Source organism: Pristiophorus japonicus, chromosome 19, assembly GCF_044704955.1.
Source record: "Pristiophorus japonicus isolate sPriJap1 chromosome 19, sPriJap1.hap1, whole genome shotgun sequence".
Classification (NCBI taxonomy): Eukaryota; Metazoa; Chordata; class Chondrichthyes; family Pristiophoridae; genus Pristiophorus; species Pristiophorus japonicus.
In genome coordinates this window covers 85,740,738-85,760,359 of record NC_091995.1, presented here as the reverse complement: position 1 = coordinate 85,760,359, position 19,622 = coordinate 85,740,738, and the positions used below count along the sequence as shown (strand labels likewise).

The 19,622-nt window shown below is 49.3% G+C and overlaps 1 non-coding gene across 1 annotated transcript; it reads left to right on the top strand.

Annotated features, from left to right (window-relative positions):
- Positions 1-10,433: 10,433 nt before the first annotated feature.
- LOC139230743 (U8 small nucleolar RNA) lies at positions 10,434-10,562 on the top strand. Its single transcript, XR_011587974.1, has one exon. It is a non-coding gene; the product is annotated as a U8 small nucleolar RNA (small nucleolar RNA).
- The last annotated feature ends 9,060 nt before the right edge of the window (positions 10,563-19,622 follow it).

Sequence of the window (19,622 nt, the reverse complement as noted above, 5' to 3'; positions counted from 1 at the left end):
CACCCAGTCTAAGATGGCCTCCCCCCTAGTTGGTTCCTCGACATATTGGTCTAGAAAACCATCCCTTATGCATTCCAGGAAATCCTCCTCCACCGTATTGCTTCCAGTTTGGCTAGCCCAATCTATGTGCATATTAAAGTCACCCATTATAACTGCTGCACCTTTATTGCATGCACTCCTAATTTCCTGTTTGATGCCCTCCCCAACATCACTACTACTGTTTGGAGGTCTGTACACAACTCCCACTAACGATTTTTGCCCTTTGGTGTTCTGCAGCTCTACCCATATAGATTCCACATCATCCAAGCTAATGTCTTTCCTAACTATTGCATTAATCTCCTCTTTAACCAGCAATGCTACCCCACCTCCTTTTCCTTTTATTCTATCCTTCCTGAATGTTGAATACCCCTGGATGTTGAGTTCCCAGCCCTGATCATCCTGGAGCCACGTCTCCGTAATCCCAATCACATCATATTTGTTAACATCTATTTGCACAATTAATTCATCCACCTTATTGCGGATACTCCTTGCATTAAGACACAAAGCCTTCAGGCTTGTTTTTTTAACACCCTTTGTCCTTTTAGAATTTAGCTCAGAGCTCCGACACGGTAAGCGAGCCCCAGGTGGGCAGAGGAAACGCTTCAAACCCTCAAAGCCTCCTTGAAAAAGTGCAACATCCCCTCCCCACCGACACCTGAGAATCCCTGGCCTAAGACCGCTCAAAATGGAGGAGAAGCATCCAGGAGGGGGCCGAACACCTTGAGTCTCTTCGCCGGGAGCACGCGGAGACCAAACACAAACAGCGGAAGGAGCGCACGACAACCTAAGCCCCCCACCCACCTGTCCCTCCAACCACCGTCTGCCCCACCCATGACAGAGACTGTAGGTCCCATCACCTGAGAACTCATTAGTGTGGAAGCAAGTCATCCTTGACTCCGGGGACTGGTTCAGAAGAGAAGAATGTATGCGCGTGCATGTTTATGCGAGTGTGAATGTGCATGTGCTTGTGTGAGTGTGTTTGCATGTGTGTGTGTGTGGGAGTGTGTTTGCATGTGTGTGTGTGTGGGAGTGTGTTTGCGCGTGTCATCGCTTCAACCCTCTTCTCAATCTTCCTCGCTGCCATGCTCCACCTCACAGTCAACAAGCTCCCCGCTGGAGTGGAACTAAACTACAGAACCAGTGGGAAGCTGTTTAACCTACGCCGCCTCCAGGCCAGGTCCAAGATCACCCCATCCTCGGTCGTTGAGCTACAGTACGCGGACGACGCCTGCATCTGCGCACATTCTGAGGCTGAACTCCAGGATATAGTCGATGTATTCACCAAGGCATAGGAAAGCATTGGCCTTACGCTAAACATATGTAAGACAAAGGTCCTCCACCAGCCTGTCCTCGCTGCACAGCACTGCCCTCCAATCATCAAGATTCATGGCGTGGCCCTCGACAACGTGGACCATTTCCCATACCCCGGGAGCCTCTTGTCAACAAAGGCAGACATTGATGCAGAGATTCAACACCACCTCCAGTGCGCCAGTGCAGCCTTCGGCCGCCTGAGGAAAAGAGTGTTCGAAGACCAGGCCCTCAAACCTACCACCAAGCTCATGGTCTACAGGGCTGTAGTAATACCCGCCCTCCTGTATGGCTCAGAGACATGGACGATGTACAAAAGACACATCAAGTCGCTGGAGATAGATCACCAACGATGTCTCTGCAAGATCCTGCAAATCCCCTGGGAGGACAGACGCACCAACATCAGTGTCCTCGCCCAGGCCAACATCTCCAGCATTGAAGCACTGACCACACTCGATCAGCTTCGCTGGGCAGGCCACATAGTTCGCATGCCAGATACGAGGCTCCCTAAATAATTGCTCTATGCGGAGCTCTTTCACGGCAAACGAGCCAAAGTTGGGCAGCGGAAACGTTACAAGGACACCCTCAAAGCCTCCCTGGTAAAGTGCAACATTACCACTGATGCCTGGGATACCCTGGCCGAAGACTGACCTAAGTGGAGAAAGTGCATTTGGGAGGACGGTGAACTCTTCGAATCTCAACGGCACGAGGGTGAAGCAGTCAGGCGCAGGCAGCGGAAGGAGCGTGCGGCAAATCAGTCCCACCCACCCCTTCTCCCGACGAATGTCTGTCCCACCTGTGACAGGGGTCTATGGCTCTCGCATTGGACTGTTCAGCCACCAAAGGACTCACTTTGGGAGTGGAAGCAAGTCTTCCTCGATTCAGAGGGACTGCCTATGATAATGATGTGTACGTTGTGTGTGCGCACATGTTTGCGTGCGTGCGAGGGATTGTATGCATTTGCGGGTGTGAGTTTGCGTGCATGTGCATGTTAGTGTGCGAGCACTGCACTGGCGTGTCAGCCGAGATTTTTGTGCTCTAGTCTCTGGAGTGGGAATGAACCTACAAGAAACCTTCTGACCCAGAGGCGAGAGTGCTGCCCACTGAGCCACGCTGACAAAGCTATTGATGCTGCATTCTGACATATTTTTAGGTTTTGGTAACAACATTTCACAAACACCCAGAGGAGGTGGGTGGGGTGGCTTGACCCATCCACCTCCACGGAGGTGTGTGGGGTGGCTTGACCCATCCACCTCCATGGCACGAACCTGGTATTGCAGTACTTCCAGGAACGGTGCAGTGGCTCTAGGCCTTTTGGCTAAGAGCATTGGCGCAGAGTGATCCTTGGCATGTGCAAGGTGACCTCTGGCGTTTGTGATTTGACAAAGAATTGGAACGATTGGCTACGAATTTCAAAAAAAAAAAAAAAAAATTTCACAAACACCCAGCAGTTTGTAAATAAAATCCCTACAAATCATTGGTTGGGCTGCAGTTAAAGTACTGCGTGCAGTTCTGGTCACCACATTACAGGAAAGATGTGATTGCATTGGAAAGGGAGCAGAGGAGATTTACAAGAATGTCGCCTGGACTTGGAGAATTTTGGCTTTGAGGAAAGGTTGGAGATGCTGGGTCTGTTTACTTTGGAACAGCGGAGGCTGAGGGGAGAATTGATTGAGGTGTATAAAATTATGAGGGGCCTGGATAGAGTGGATAGGAAGGACCTGTTTCCCTTAGCAGAGGGGTCAACAACCAGGGGCATAGGTTTAAAGTAATTGGTAGGAGGTTTAAAGGGGGTTTGAGGGGAAATTTCTTCACCCAGAGGGTGGTGGGGGCCTGGAACTCACTGCCTGAAAGGGTGGTAGAGGCAGAAACCCTCACTTCACTTAAAAAAATACTTGGATTTGCACTTGTAACCTACAGGGCTACGGACCGAGACAGAAGGGAAGGTAGGAAGGTAGGAAGGAATGCTTGCATTTATGTAGAATGGAGGTGAGGGCAATATAAAAACAAATTATCTGGGTCATTATCACATTGCTGTTAGTTGTGCGCACATTACAGCAGTGACTACACTCCAATAAAAGTACTTCATTGGCTGTAAAGCACTTTGGGGCGGTCCTGAGGTTGTGAAAGGCGCTATATAAATGCAAGTCCTTTTTTTTTTTTCTTTTTGGCACCCTGGGAAGGTCCCACCGGGCAGGTACAGGTCCATCGGCCGCCGGTACAGGTGGGCTGACCGTCATCATAGGCAGTTTACCGTTAGAACTGGCACGGAATTGTCCAAAAGCCGTTGCCTGAGGAGGTGCTTGTGAGCTGGAGCATCAGATTACCGTGCTGCTCCTGAAGTCAGGGCTTCTGTCTGCTGCAATGCACAAGGGACGCTCTACACTCGGTGTTACGGTAATATTGTGTCTGCAGCTCACATGCCTTGGAGATTAATAACTCCATTCTCACCCCTTTCAAAGGTCATCAGCTTGCTATAAAGGCAAGTAGTATTTAAGACTGACTGCTGGGCAATCAGAACAAATACCAGGCTTGGAACCTTTAATCTTCCCAGCGCTGAATGCATTTTATAGCGTTAGGTGTGGGATCATTGAGGCCATGGCCTGCTTTAATGGATGATCACCACCTTCAGTTATCACAACAAACACTGCAGGGCTCCCCAGTCGGCTCAACAGGTGAATGTGCCCCTGTCTGTGTTGAGTTAGGGTGTAGCTAACATCGTAGGCAGGGCAAAGCAAGCGACCCATGGTTCCCATCCCACTGATTCATGCTGTAAAAGGTTTAAGCTAGAAAAAAAGACTTGCATTTATATAGCGGCTTTCATGACCACCGGGCTTCCCGGAGCGCTTTACAGCCAATGAGGTATTTTTGAAGTGTAATGTAGCCAATTTGTGCACAGCAAGCTCCCACAAACAGCAATGTGATAATGACCAGATAATCTATTTTTGTTATGTTGATTGAGGGATAGATATTGGCCCCAGGACACAGGGGATAACTCCCCCTGCTCTTCTTCAAGATGGTGCAATAGGATCTTGTATGTCCACCTGAGAGAGCAGACAGGGCCTCAGTTTAATGTCTCACCCTAGAGGGCAGCACCTCTGACAGTGCAGCACTCCCTCAGTGCTGGGGTGTCAGACTAGATTTTTTCACTCAAGTCCCTGGAATGAGACTTGAACCCACAACCTTCTGATTCAGAGGCGAGAGTGCTACCCACTGAGCCACGAAGCTGGATCAATGTGCGAGAGAGAAAGGAATAGAAGGTTATGTTTAAAGAATGAGATGAAGAGGCTTGTGTGGAGCATAAACACCGGCGTAGACCACTTGAGCCAAATGGCTTGAGCCTGTGCTGCACATTCTGTATAATTCTATATAATCTTGCTTTAGGAAGTGTGCATCACAACGCTCATTGTGGAGATCGTTCAGCTTCATTAAGGTGAGGATTTGAATTAGCACAACATCTGTGTGACTCAGACAACATCTATGCATAAATTGTTTGATCTACTCCTTATTCGGTGACCACCTGTGGCATGGCTCAAGGCAGTGTGAGACCTGGAGAAGGCAAGGTGATGTTCCTTCACTCATCATAGGCAGTCCCTCAACATCGAGGAACACTTTCTTTCACTCTAAAAGTGAGTTCTCAGGTGACTGAACAGTCCAATACGGGAATTAAGGTCCCTGTCACAGGTGGGACAGACAGTGGTTGAAAGGGTGGGTGGGGAGTCTTGTACGGGGTACAACGGACATGATCTTCACCTCGTGACATCTGCAAGAGAAATGCAGGGAACAGCACCAACCCTTGTACATGGCCTTAGAAAACATAGAAACATAGAAAATAGGTGCAGGAGTAGGCCATTCGGCCCTTCTAGCCTGCACCGCCATTCAATGAGTTCATGGCTGAACATGCAACTTCAGTACCCCATTCCTGCTTTCTCACCATACCCCTTGATTCCCCTAGTAGTAAGGACTTCATCTAACTCCTTTTTGAATATATTTAGTGAATTGGCCTCAACAACTTTCTGTGGTAGAGAATTCCACAGGTTCACCACTCTCTGGGTGAAGAAATTCCTCCTCATCTCGGTCCTAAATGGCTTCCCCCTTATCCTTAGACTGTGTCCCCTGATTCTGGACTTCCCCAACATTGGGAACATTCTTCCTGCATCTAACCTGTCTAACCCCGTCAGAATTTTAAACGTTTCTATGAGGTCCCCTCTCATTCGTCTGAACTCCAGTGAATACAAGCCCAGTTGATCCAGTCTTTCTTGATAGGTCAGTCCTGCCATCCCGGGAATCAGTCTGGTGAACCTTCGCTGCACTCCCTCAATAGCAAGAATGTCCTTCCTCAGGTTAGGAGACTAAAACTGTGCACAATACTCCAGGTGTGGCCTCACCAAGGCCCTGTACAACTGTAGCAACACCTCCCTGCCCCTGTACTCAAATCCCCTCGCTATGAAGGCCAACATGCCATTTGCTTTCTTAACCGCCTGCTGTACCTGCATGCCAACCTTCAATGCCTGATGTACCATGACACCCAGGTCTCTTTGCACCTCCCCTTTTCCTAATCTGTCACCTTCTCTGACCTCACAAAGGCCTTTGACACTGTTAACCGCGAGGGTCTATGGAGCGTCCTCCTCCGTTTCAACTGCCCCCAAAAGTTTGTTGCCATCCTCCGCCTGCTCCACGACGACATGCAGCCCGTGATCCTGACCAACGGATCCACCACAGACCCAATCCACGTCCGGACCGGGGTCAAACAGGGCTGCGTCATCGCTCCAATCCTCTTCTCAATCTTCCTCGCTGCCATGCCCCACCTCACTCAACGAGCTCCTCGCTGGAACCACTGGGAATCTGTTCAACCAAGCTAGATCCAAGTTCCTTCACTAAGGTGGAGCTGTCTTTCCATGTGCCTGTCTCATTAAGAGCCCTTGCTCAGGTTGTCCTGAAGCAGGAGAGACCGGATAAAGTGGGGAGAGATGTCCTGTCCAACGAGGCGCGCATCTCAAGGTCAAATGGAAGCTAATTACTGAGTCTGAGGAAGGTATTGGTAAGAAAAAAATCAAAAGGAAATGACTGGCTTTTAATCTCTTTTTGTTTGAAAGATTGCTTTTTTTTATTCATTGTGGGTATCGCTGACAAGGCCGGCATTTATTGGCCATCCCTAATTGCCCCTTGAGAAGGTGGTGATGAGCCGTCCGTGTGGTGAAGGTGCTCCCACAGTGCTGTTAGGGAGGGAATTCTAGGATTTTGACCCAGCGACGATGAAGGAACGGACGATATATTTCCAAGTCGGGATGGTGTGTGACTGGGAGGGGAACGTGGAGGTGATGGTGTTCCCATGCGCCTGCTGCCCTTGTCCTTCTAGGGGGTAGAGGTCGTGGGTTTGGGAGGTGCTGCCGAAGAAGCCTTGGCGAGTTGCTGCAGTGCATCTTGTAGATGGTGCACACTGCAGCCAGGGGGCGCCGGTGGTGGAGGGAGTGAGTGTTGAAGGTGCTGGATGGGGGGGCCGATCAAGCGGCTGCTTTGTCCTGGATGGTGTCGAGCTTCTCGAGTGTTGTTGGAGCTGCACTCATCCAGGCAAGTGGAGAATATTCCATCACACTCCTGAGACTTGTGCCTTGTAGATGGTGGGAAGGATTTGATTTCCCTCGAGTGCATCTTTTGAGGACATGTGGTCGGTGAATTTATCCTGAGGTAAATTCTTTGAGAAAATCACAGCTGAAAATAAATACGCTTTCCCCACTCAAACATACACACCCCCCACCCAAACACACACACCCCCACCCAAACACACCCCCCCCCACCCAAACACACACACCCCCACCCAAACATACACACCCCCACGCAAACACACACACCCCCACCCAAACATACACACCCACCCAAACACACCCCCCCCACCCAAACACACACACCCCCACCCAAACATACACACCCCCACGCAAACACACCCCCCCCACCCAAACACACACACACCCACCCAAACACACCCCCCCCACCCAAACACACCCCACCCACCCAAACACACACACCCCCCACCCAAACACACACATCCCCCACCCAAACACACACACCCTCACCCAAACATAACCCCCCCCACCCAAACATCCCCCCCACCCAAACATACACACCCTCCACCCAAACACCGCGCCCCCCCACCCAAACATACACACCCCCTCCCAAAACATACACCCTCCCTACCCAAACCCCCCCCCACCCAAACATACACACCCCCACCCAAACAACCATCATTATCACATAAATATCAAAACAAAAAACACCCTCCCTTACCCAACCCCCCCCACCCAAACATCCCCCCCACCCCAAACAACACACCCCCCCACCCAAACACACACCCCCCCACCTAAACATACACACCCCCACCCAAACATACACACTCCGACCCAAACATACACATCCCCACCCAAACACCCCCCCCACACAAACATACACACCCCCATCCAAACATACAAACCCCCACCCAAACATACACACCCCCACCCAAACACCCCCCCCACCCAAACATACACACCCCCACCCAAACATACAAACCCCCACCCAAACACCCCCCCACCCAAACATACACACCCCCACCCAAACACACACCCCCCACCCAAATATGCCCCCTCCACCCAAACACACACCCCCCACCCAAACACCCCCCCCACCCAAACATACACAACACCCCACTCAAACACACACCCTCTCCACCCAAACACACACCCCACCCAAACACGCACACACCTTCACCCAAACACACAACCCCCACCCAAACACACATCCCCCCACCCAAACACACAGACCACCCCACTCAAACACACACCCCCTCCACCCAAACACACACACGCCCCACCCAAACACGCACACACCTTCACCCAAACACACACCCCCCCACCCAAACACACACCCCCTCCACCCAAACACACACAGCCCCCACCCAAACACACAGACCACCCCACTCAAACACACACCCCCTCCACCCAAACACACACACCCCCCCACCCAAACACGCACACACCTTCACCCAAACACACACCCCCCCACCCAAACACACACCCCCTCCACCAAAACACACACACACTCCGCACCCAAACACATTCTTGGCTTGGTGGTAGCACACTCACGTCTGAGTCAGAAGGTTGTTGGTTTTAGGATAATACCCGCTGTCGGATAAACAGCAACTTTTGATAACACTTTGCATTGACGCTTTTCCAATATAATTTCAAGTAGATTCATACTTGCATCATTTTTCGGGAGCACAATAGAATCATAGAATCATAGAAATTTACAGCACGGAAGGAGGCCATTTCGGCCCATCGTGTCCACACCGGTCGACAAAGAGCTATCCAGCCTAATCCCACTTTCCAGCTCTAGGTCCGTAGCCCTGTAGGTTACGGCGCTTCAAGTGCACATCCAAGTACTTTTTAAATGTGGTGAGGGTTTCTGCCTCTACCACCCTTTCAGGCAGTGAGTTCCAGACCCCCACCACCCTCTGGGTGAAGAAATTTCTCTTCGAATCCCCTCTAAACCTTCTAGCAATTACTTTAAACCTATGCCCCCTGGTTGTTGACCCCTCTGCTAAGGGAAATAGGTCCTTCCTATCCACTCTATCTCGGCCCCTCATAATTTTATACACCTCAATGAGGTCTCCCCTCAGCCTCCCCTGTTCGAAGCAAACGAAAGAAATGAAAACACGCCAGCCATGGCTCAGTGATAGGACCAACTTATCATGGTGCCAAGCCTGCATCGTACTATGCTGCTGAGATTACTAAAAATCGCCATTGACTGATGTTATTTAATGTTATTTACTTGACTTAGCACTCTCTCGCCTCTGAGTCAGAAGGTTGTGGGTTCAAGTCTCACTCCCTCAAACACATAACCCAGGCTGACACGCCCAGTGCAGTGCTGAGGGAGCGCCGCACTGTCGGAGGTGCCGTCTGCTCTCTCGGGTGGAGGTAAAATTGAGGCCCCGTCTGCTCTCTCGGGTGGAGGTAAAAGATCCCACAGCCACTATTGGAAGAAGAGAACATAAGAACATAAGAAATAGGAGCAGGAGTAGACCATAAGGCCCCTCGAGCCTGCTCCGCCTTTCAATAAGATCATGGCTGATCTGATCATGGACTCAGCTCCACTTCCCCGCCCGCTCCCCATAACGCCTCATCCCCCCACCGCTCAAGAAACTGTCTATTTCGGTTTAAATTTATTCAATGTCCCAGCTTCCACAGCTCTCTGAGGCAGCGAATTCCACAGATTTACAACCCTCCGAGAGAAGAAATTTCTCCTCATCTCAGTTTTAAATGGGCGGCCCCGTATTCTAAGATTATACCCCCTAGTTCTAGTCTCCCCCATCAGTGGAAACATCCTCTCTGCATCCACCTTGTCTAGCCCCCTCATAATCTTATACGTTTCGATAAGATCACCTCTCATTCTTCTGGATTCCAATGAGTAGACGCCCAACATACTCAACTTTTCCTCATAAGTCAACCCCTTTATCCTCGGGATCAACCTTATGAACCTTCCCTGAACTGCAGAGATGTTCTCCCGGGGAATTCTTGACCGAAAGTTATCCCTCAACCGACGTGACTGAGAGGGATTATCTGGTCATCATCTTATTGCTGTTTGTGGGAGCTTGCTGTGCGCAAATTGCCTGGCAGCGTTGTGAGGTTTGCAAGTGTACTGTTAAAAGTTCTAGGCCAGGGAGGTGCAGTAACTAGTTTATACTTTGATATCAAGTGCTTTTCCCTCATTGGCAGGGCTCTCTCTAGAAGTCCCATTGCAGAGAAGCCAATGTCACTCACTGACAATTGCCCTTGTAGTCCCGCCCACTCAGGGAGTTGAGTGACAAGCCTTGACACGCCCATCGCATTCGCGGCATGCAAATCAGCCGTCCCGGGCATTATGGGAGCTCAGCGCGCCGCTGAAAAAGGTGCCATTTAATCGAACATGCTTGAAGGAATCCGTGGTGTTTTCGCACAGGGAAGTTGTGTGAGCAGCCGCCTGGCACTGTGTGCCGTGCACGTTACGGGGTGCACCACCCTGACCTTGATGTGTGTTGTCTGTCGTTGGTAGTGGGTCGCTGAAGAGATATTGTATCGTCAGTGAGGTATATCCTTACCTGTTACTCCTTTTGGAGTGGCAGAATATGATGAATGGAGGGAATGAGCCTGTGATTAACTAGCTCCCACCCTGAGGACTTAACAACCCCTCGGGACCATTCTGATTTTTACTGACGATATTTTAATAGCGAAGAATAAAGAGTAGTTAATGTGTAGAGTGCTGTAACGTGTTACCAGTGTGTTTCTGCAGACTTGCTGCTTTGCTTGCATGTATTCTTTTTAAGTCTGCTTTTTCAACTTTTGAGAAAAGCAGAGTTGGGTGTGGCTCAGCACAGTGAACTGGCTCACTTCAAAAAGGGCTTAATGGCTTCCTTCTGTGCTGTACATTTTTATGATTGCCCCCCAGCCACTGTCCAGTAGGTTGGGTTTTTGGGTGTCGATGAGAGTTTTGTTGCTATTTATAAGCCCTTCTTGGGTCAAGACAATTTCCGACATGAGATTGCCTTAAGCCCCTGAGACGATTCGGTGGCCAGAATGTGTGAGCGCTTAATCCTGTTGGAATACTTTAGTCAAGCACCACTTGGAAGATTAGGAGGTAAAGACGTTGGTCCATGTTGCACTAAACTGTGCGCGCTCGGTCCGTGCAGCAGAGCTGGTCTCCAGTCGTCTTGGTTAACCCTTGCCATTGGACCAAGACCTGGCTCTGTCAAGCCCGTGTGGTGGCTGGTGTGCAACGGTCACCCCACGTTAAAAAAATCCACGCACAGGCATCTTCCACCCTTCAGGATGTAGTTCGGGATCCGGAATATTAGCTCCTTCATTGAAACATTGAAACTCATCCTTTTTTGGCGTGGAAGCAAGCCATCCTTGTTTCGAGGAACTGACTATGATGATGAGTAACAGAAGTTAGAAGCTTCTGAGCTCAAGTCCCAAACCAGAGATTGAGCACAAAAATATAGGCTGTAAAAAAAACACATAAAGCGCCCAGCATCTCTTTACAGCCAATTAAATACTTTTGGAGGTAGTTGCTGTTGCAATGTGCCAGCCAATATGCGCACAGCAAGCTCCCACGAACAGCAATGTGATACTGACCAAATAACCTGTTTTTGTTATGGAGTGTCACACTCAGAGGCGAGAGTGCTACCCACTGAGTCACAGCTGACACTCCCAGTGCAGTGCTGAGGGAGCGCTGCACTGTCAGAGGCGTCATCTTTCGGATGAGACGTTAAACCGAGGCCCCATTTGCTCTCTCAGGTGGACGTAAAAGATCCCATGGCCACTATTTCAAAAAGAGCAGAGGAGTTATCCCTGGTGTCCTGACCAATATTTATCCCTCAATCAATGTAGCAAAACAGATTATCTGGGCATTGTCACATCGCTACTTGTGGGACTTTGCAGTATAACAGTGTCGACACTTCAAAAAGCGCTTTGGGACATCCGGTGGTCGTGAACCTCTCGACTTCTTTCTCCTCCGTTAAGCCTACCTCTTTGACCAAGCTTTTGGTCATCTGCCCTGATATCTTACATGGCTTGGTGTTAAACTTTGCTGATAATGTTTCTGCGCCTTGGGATGTTTTAAAGACGCTACATGAAAGCAAATTGATATTATGTGAATGGGGAGAAACTGTTTTCAGTGGCCGGAGGGCCAGAGGGCACAGATTTAAGGTGATTGGCCAAAGAATCAGGGGTCGATGAGAATTTTCTAATGCAGTGAGTTATGGTGACCTGGAATGCACTACCTGAAAGGGTGGTGGAAACAGATACCACAGCAACTTTCAAAAGGGAATTGGATCACATCGCAGTTTGTGGGAGCTTGCTGTGCGCAAATTGACTGCCGCGTTTCCCACATTACAACAGTGACTACACTCCAAAAGTACTTCATTGGCTGTAAAGCACTTTGGGACGTCCGGTGGTCGTGAAAGGCTCTCTCGAAATGAAAATCTTTTTTTTTTTAAGGACAAACCAGGTATCAGAAACAAATTGTTCGAGTCAACTGGCTGCCCCAGCTAAAATGGCGGAGCTGGCTTGACAGGCTGAATGGCCAACTCCTGTCCCAATATGTTCCTCAATTGGTTTTTGATGACTGCCAATCACCCAGCTAAAGTATTAGGCAGTCCCTTGAGGATGACCTGCTTCCACACCAAAAAGGGATGAGTTCACAGGTGTTTCAATGAAGGACCTGACATTCCGGATCCTGAAGGGTGGAAGATGTCTGTGCGTGGATTTTTTTAACGTGGGGTGGCCGTTGCACACCAGCCACCACACGGGGCTCGACAGAGCCAGGTCTTGGTCCAGTGGCAAGGGTCAACCAGGACGACTGGAGACCTGCTCTGTTGCACAGACCTAGTGCGCGCACATGCTCCTACTATACAAAGATCGCAGTGTGGGCTGGCCTGTGCTGCCCCTGGGCCCTCGCCTCTCCTGGGCCCCGATCACGACCCTCGCTGTCCTCTGCCCCGATGAAAAATGGAGCAGTCAGAAACAGGACATCAATTAGTTTCCTCTTATCTTGGAGACATCAAATATCAAAACTGCTATTTGAAATATCAAAATATTAAATTCCAGTCTAATTGAAGGGTGATTAACATCAGCAGAAAGAAACCCCAGCTGTCAGAATGAACACGATTCAGTAGGATGTGAATAACAGCAGCAATAACAGCAGAATCCAAACCCTGCAGTCACTTGTGAACTCGCTGGTGTCTCAGCAGGCTGGAAAAGTGAGTGAATCCCTTCCCACACTTAAAGCAGGTGAACGGCCTCTCGCTGGTGTGAACTTGCTGGTGTTTCAGCAGGTTGGATGACTGAGTGAATCCCTTCCCACACTCAGAGCAGGTCCCAGCTAAGGGACGCATAATCAAAAGGAGCTGGTCTCTGAGCCAGTGTCTCTGAGCCAGATGTGTCAAATAGTGACAGTATCACATCAGCAGACTGTAACCAGGCAGCAGAACCGGACAATTAGAGAGTTTGTGGCATGAATTCCTCCTCTTCTTGCTGTCTCCGCGCACTATCTAGACAGCTGTCACAATATAGCCATTATCCAGGCAGTAGATAGACGTCAACGAGGAAACAGACAGTTTTTATTGGGTAGCGACCTCAGGCGTTACAGGAACTCATCATCATCATCGTCCTCGGAGTCGAGGCACTTGCTTCCGCTCTAAAAATGAGTCCTTAGGTGGCTGAACGTCCAATACAAGAACCAGAGTCCCTGTCACAGGTGGGACAGATAGTCATTGAGGGTAAGGGAGGGTGGGACTGGTTTGCCGCACGCCCCTTCCGCTGCCTGCGCTTGTGTCTGCACGCTCTCGGCAATGAGACTCGAGGTGCTCAGCGCCCTCCCGGATGCACTTCCTCCACTTAGGGCGGTCTTTGGCCAGGGACTCCCAGGTGTCAGTGGGGATGTTGCACTTTATCAGGGAGGCTTTGAGGGCGCCCTTGAAACGTTTCCTCTGCCCACCTGGGGATAGTTTGCCATGAAGGAGTTCCGAGTAGAGCGCTTGCTTTGGGAGCCTCGTGTCTGGCAAATGTGGCCTGCCCATCGTAGCTGATCGAGTATGGTCAGTGCTTCAATGCTGGGGATGTTGGCCTGGTCGAGGACACTAACATTGGTGCGTCTGTCCTCCCAGGGGATTTGTAGGATCTTGCGGAGACATCGTTGGTGGTATTTCTCCAGTGACTTGAGTGGTCTGCTGTACATGGTCCATGTCTCTGAGCCAGGGCGGGTATTACTACAGCCCTGTAGGCCACGAGCTTGGTGGTGGATTTAAGGGCCTGGTCTTCAAACACTCTTTTCCTCAGGAGGCCGAAGGCTGCACTGGCGCACTGGAGGCGGTGTTGAATCTCGTTGTCAGTGTCTGCTCTTGTTGATGAGAGGCTCCCGAGGTATGGGAAATGGTCCACGTTGTCCAGGGCCACGCCATGAAACTTGATGACTGAGGGACAGTACTGTGCAGCGGGGTCAGGCTGACGGAGGACCTTTGATTTACGGATGCTTCGCGTAAGCCCCATTCTTTCGTAGGCCTCAGTAAATACGTTGACTATAACTTGGAGTTCAGCCTCTGTGTGTGCAGGCGTCGTCCGCGTACTGTAGCTCGGCGACAGAGGTTGGGGTGGTCTTGGACCTGGCCTGAAGACGCCGAAGGTTGAACAGGTTCCCACTGGTTCTGTAGATTAGTTCCACTCCAGCGGGGAGCTTGTTGACTGTGAGGTGGAGCATGGCGGTGAGGAAGATTGAGAAGAGGGTTGGGACGATGACACAGCCCAGTTTGACCCCGGTCTGGACGTGGATTGGGTCTGTGATGGATCCGCTGGTAAGGATGCCCCCAAATGTTCGTCACCATCAGTCGTCGTGGAGCAGGCGGAGGATGGTGACGTACTTTTGGGGGCATTCGAAACAGAGGAAGACGCTCCATAGACCCTCGCAGTTGACCGAGTTAAAGGCCTTTGTATGATCAAAGAAAACCATGTATAAGGGCTGGTGCTGCTCCCTGCATTTTTCCTGCAGCTGTCACGCTGTAAAAATCATGTCCGTTGTGCCCCGTAGGAGAAGAAATCCACACTGTGACTCCGGGAGGAGCTCCTCAGCCACAGGGAGAAGACATAGAAACATAGAAAATAGGTGCAGGAGTAGGCCATTCGGCCCTTCGAGCCTGCACCGCCATTCAATATGATCATGGCTGATCATTCCCTCAGTACCCCTTTCCTGCTTTCTCTCCATTCCCCTTGATCCCCTTAGCCGTAAGGGCCATATCTAACTCCCTCTTGAATATATCCAATGAACTGGCATCAACAACTCTCTGCGACAGGGAATTCCACAGGCTAACAGCTCTCTGAGTGAAGAAGTTTCTCCTCATCTCAGTCCTAAATGGCTTACTCCTTCCTAAGACTATGTCCTCTGGTTCTGCACTTCCCCAACATCGGGAACATTCTTCCCGCATCTAACCTGTCCAGTCCCGTCAGAATCTTATACGTTTCTATGAGATCCCCTCTCATCCTTCTAAACTCCAGTGTATAAAGGCCCAGTTGATCCAATCTCTCCTCATATGACAGTCCAGCCATCCCTGGAATCAGTCTGGTGAACCTTCGCTGCACTCCCTCAAGAGCAAGAACGTCCTTCCTCAGATTAGGAGACCAAAACTAAACACAATATTCCAGGTGAGGCCTCACCAAGGTCCTGTACAACTGCAGTAAGACCTCCCTGCACCTATACTCAAATCCTCTCACTATGAAGGCCAACATGCCATTTGCCTTCTTCACCACCTGCTGTACCTGCATGCCAACTTTCAATGACTGATGAACCATGACACCCAGGTCTTGTTGCACCTCCCCTTTTCCTAATCTACCGCCATTCAGATAATATTCTGTCTTTGTGTTTTTGCCCCCAAAATGGATAACCTCACATTTATCCACATTACACTGCACCTGCCATGCATTTTCCCACTCACCTAACCCGTCCAAGTCACCCTGCAGCCTCTTAGCTCCTCCTCACAGCTCACACCGCCACCCATCTTAGTGTCACCTGCAAACTTGGAGATGTTACACTCAATTCCTTCATTCAAATCATTGATGTATATTGTAAAGAGCTGGGGTCCCAGCACTGAGCCCTGCGGCACCCCACTAGTCACTGCCTGCCGTTCTGAAAAGGACCCGTTTATCCCGACTCTCTGCTTCCTGTCTGCCAACCAGTTCTCTATCCACGTCAATACATTACCCCCAATACAATGCGCTTTGATTTTGCACACCAATCTCTTCTGTGGGACCTTGTCAAAAGCCTTTTGAAAGTCCAAATACACCATATCCACTGGTTCTCCCTTGTCCACTCTACTAGTTACATCCTCAAAAAATTCCAGAAGATTCGTCAAGCATGATTTCCCTTTCATAAATCCATGCTGACTTGGACCGATCCTGTTACTGCTTTCCAAATGTGCTTGATGAGGACTCGAGCACTGACTTTCCCAGTGGCTGGTAACAGGGAGATTCCTCCGTAGTTGCCGCAGTCGGACTTGACATTTATGACTGACATTTAACTGGAGTGGAACAGATGGGAAGCAAAGAGTCTTTGTCATTTTAATGAGCCCCTTCCAATTTACGACTCCAAGGACCCAACCATTGTTTGTGTTATATTAGTTAAGTGCCTTTCGGATCAGTCTTCTGCAATCATTGCTACACTCCTCAGCAACTGCACCTAGCTCATAGAAACATAGAAACATAGAAAATAGGTGCAGGAGTAGGCTATTCGACCCTTCGAGCCTGCACCACCATTCAATATGATCATGGCTGATCATGCAACTTCAGTACCCCATTCCTGCTTTCTCTCCATACCTCCTGATCCCTTTAGCCGTAAGGGCCACATCTCACTCCCTTTTGAATATATCCAATGAACTGGCCTCAACAACTTTCTGTGGTAGAGAATTCCACAGGTTCACCACTCTCTGTGTGAAAAAGTTGCTCCTCATCTCGGTCCTAAATGGCTTACCCCTTATCCTTAGTCTGTGACCCCTGGTTCTGGACTTCCCCAACATCGGGAAATTCTTCCTGCATCTAACCTGTCCAATCCTGTCAGAATTTTATATGTGTCTATGGGATCCCCTCTCATTTTCCTAAATTCCAGTGAATATAAGCCAAGTCGATCCAGTCTTTCTTCATATGTCAGTCCTGCCATCCCAGGAATCGCTGCACTCCCTCAATAGCAAGAATGTCCTTCCTCAGATTAGGAGACCAAACTGCACACAATACTCAAGTTGTAGTCTCACCAAGGCCCTGTACAACTGCAGTAAGACCTCCCTGCTCCTATACTCAAATCCCCTCGCTATGAAGGCCAACATGCCATTTGCTTTCTTAACTGGCTGCTGTACCTGCATGCCTACTTTCAATGACTGATGTACCATGACACCAAGGTCTCGTTGCACCTCCCTTTTTGCTAATCTGTCACTATTCAGATAATAATCTGCCTTCCTGTTTTTGCCACCAAAGTGGATAACCTCACACTTACCCACATTATACTGCATCTGCCATGCATTTGCCCACTCACCTAACCTGTCCAAGTTCCCCTGCAGCCTCTTAGTATCCTCCTCACAGCTCACACCGCCACCCAGCTTAGTGTCATCTGCAAACTTGGAGATATCCTTGAACTCACCACAAAATCCAATGCCTCTGCCCACATGAAAATATAATTTGTGCAATCTATAAATAGCTATTGAGCTGGAGAGGGTACATCTGTAGAAGCAGTATTTCAAAGCATGGAACAGAGATCAGCAGAGCAAATCATTAATTGGTGGGAACTGGTTGATGCAATGGGTTAGACAGTGACCTTTCATCTCTGGGACCATTTATGATTTGGTAAGAAAGACTTGCATTTCTGTAGCGCCTTTCATGGCCACCGGACATCTCAAAGCTCTTTACAGCCAACAAAGTACTTCCGAAGCGTAGTCACTTTTATAATGTGGGAAATGTGGCAGCCAATCTGTGCACAACAAGCTCCCACCAACAACAATGTGATAAATGTATAGATCATTTGATGTTGACTGAGGGATAAATATTGGCCCAGGACACCGGGGATAACTCCCCCCTGCTCTTCTTCGAAATAGTGCCAAATGGAGAGCAGAATTAGAGGAGCGCAGATATCTCGGTGGGGGTTGTGGGGCTTGAGGAGATTACAGAGATAGGGAGGGGCGAGACCAGGGAGGAATTTGTAACCAAGGATGAGAATTTTGAAATCGAGGTGTTGCTTAACCGGGCGCCAATGTCGGTCAGTGAGCACACAGGGGTGAAAGGTTACCTCCTGATTGATCCACCTGCCCGTGCACCTTATGGGGAACATTGGTCACTACTAACTCGAATAAGGAATTCAAGAGAACATTTTTAGAATGCGGAACTAGGGTATGTCATCCCATGAGGAAGGAAATGGAGTTCACCTCAGTTGGCTGATAGATTTTAGTTTATAAACCAACAGGGGCTAGACTAAAAGAAAGGTTCATTATATTATTGTTGGGGACCAGGTCCCCCGTTCTCTCTGTCAACCCCCGTGGGAAAAGTTCTTTGCCTGAAAAAAGAACGCCATGCACAGAAGGGCCGTGGCTATGGACGCCAGTCTTACACGACTGAATACATCGCTAAGGCCCATTTCACATCGCGAAGGCTATCGCCCAAATTAAAATGGCAAAACTAGCGTTTTTTTTTAAATGGCCGATATTCCAGCGATCCTGAAAAATAAAAAAACGCACTAAGGCCAGAAATATCGCCCATTTTTGGGCGATCATAGTGGAAAGTCTAGTCCATGGAGTGGTTGAGGCAAATAGTATAGATGCATTTAAGGGGGAAGCTGGATACGTACATGAGGGAGGAAGGAATAGGTAATTTGTGCACCTGTGAACATGCTCACAGGTTTGTAGAGCTGTTGCATTGTGAGTGGCTTAGCCAGTCAGGTGATGTTCACAAGACTCAATAAAACCCCGGCCAGTTGGGTCTAGGTCATCCACGATGAGTTGTGAGCCTAGTGGATGAACTGGTCATGTTCAGTTTTGATTGTTAAGCCTGTGCAAAAAAACCCCAGCTAGTTCTTCACAGCAAATGTGTTGCTTTAAAGCAAAGAACTCATGAAGCAAATACACAACAGAATAGAAGGATACGCTGACAGGGTGAGACGCAGTTGAGTGGGAGGAGGTTGGTGTGGAGCATAAACACCGGCACGGACCATTTGGGACGAATGCCATGTTTTCCTGCTGTAAATACATTGTAATGTATAAAATTCTCTGACTCACCTCAGCCACCATCTTAAAAATACGGGAGTGTAATTAACTTTATTACTGCAAATACAATGCTAAGCCTCAAGTCAACATGTCAAGGAACGTGTTTGCAGGATGAGGAGTTTTGTGTTTCCGCTCTCATAATTCACTTAATCCCAATGGCCTCCTTCTATGCAATAAAATTCAATGTAATCCTAAGCAAAAACCACAATTGTATAACAAGGAGACAGAGAGACATATAAAGAGCAAGTTCAAGACCGACGTTATGACATCTTGCTAACAACAATGACAACTTGCATTTCTATATATTTTTTAAGTTATTCGTTCATAGGATGTGGCCATCGCTGGCAAGGCCGGCATTTATTGCCCATCCCTAATTGCCCCTTGAGAAGGTGGTGGTGAGCCGCCTTCTTGAACCACTGCAGTCCTGTGTGGTGAAGGTGCTCCCACAGTGCTGACTTTATCGGAGCGGTTTGGTACAACG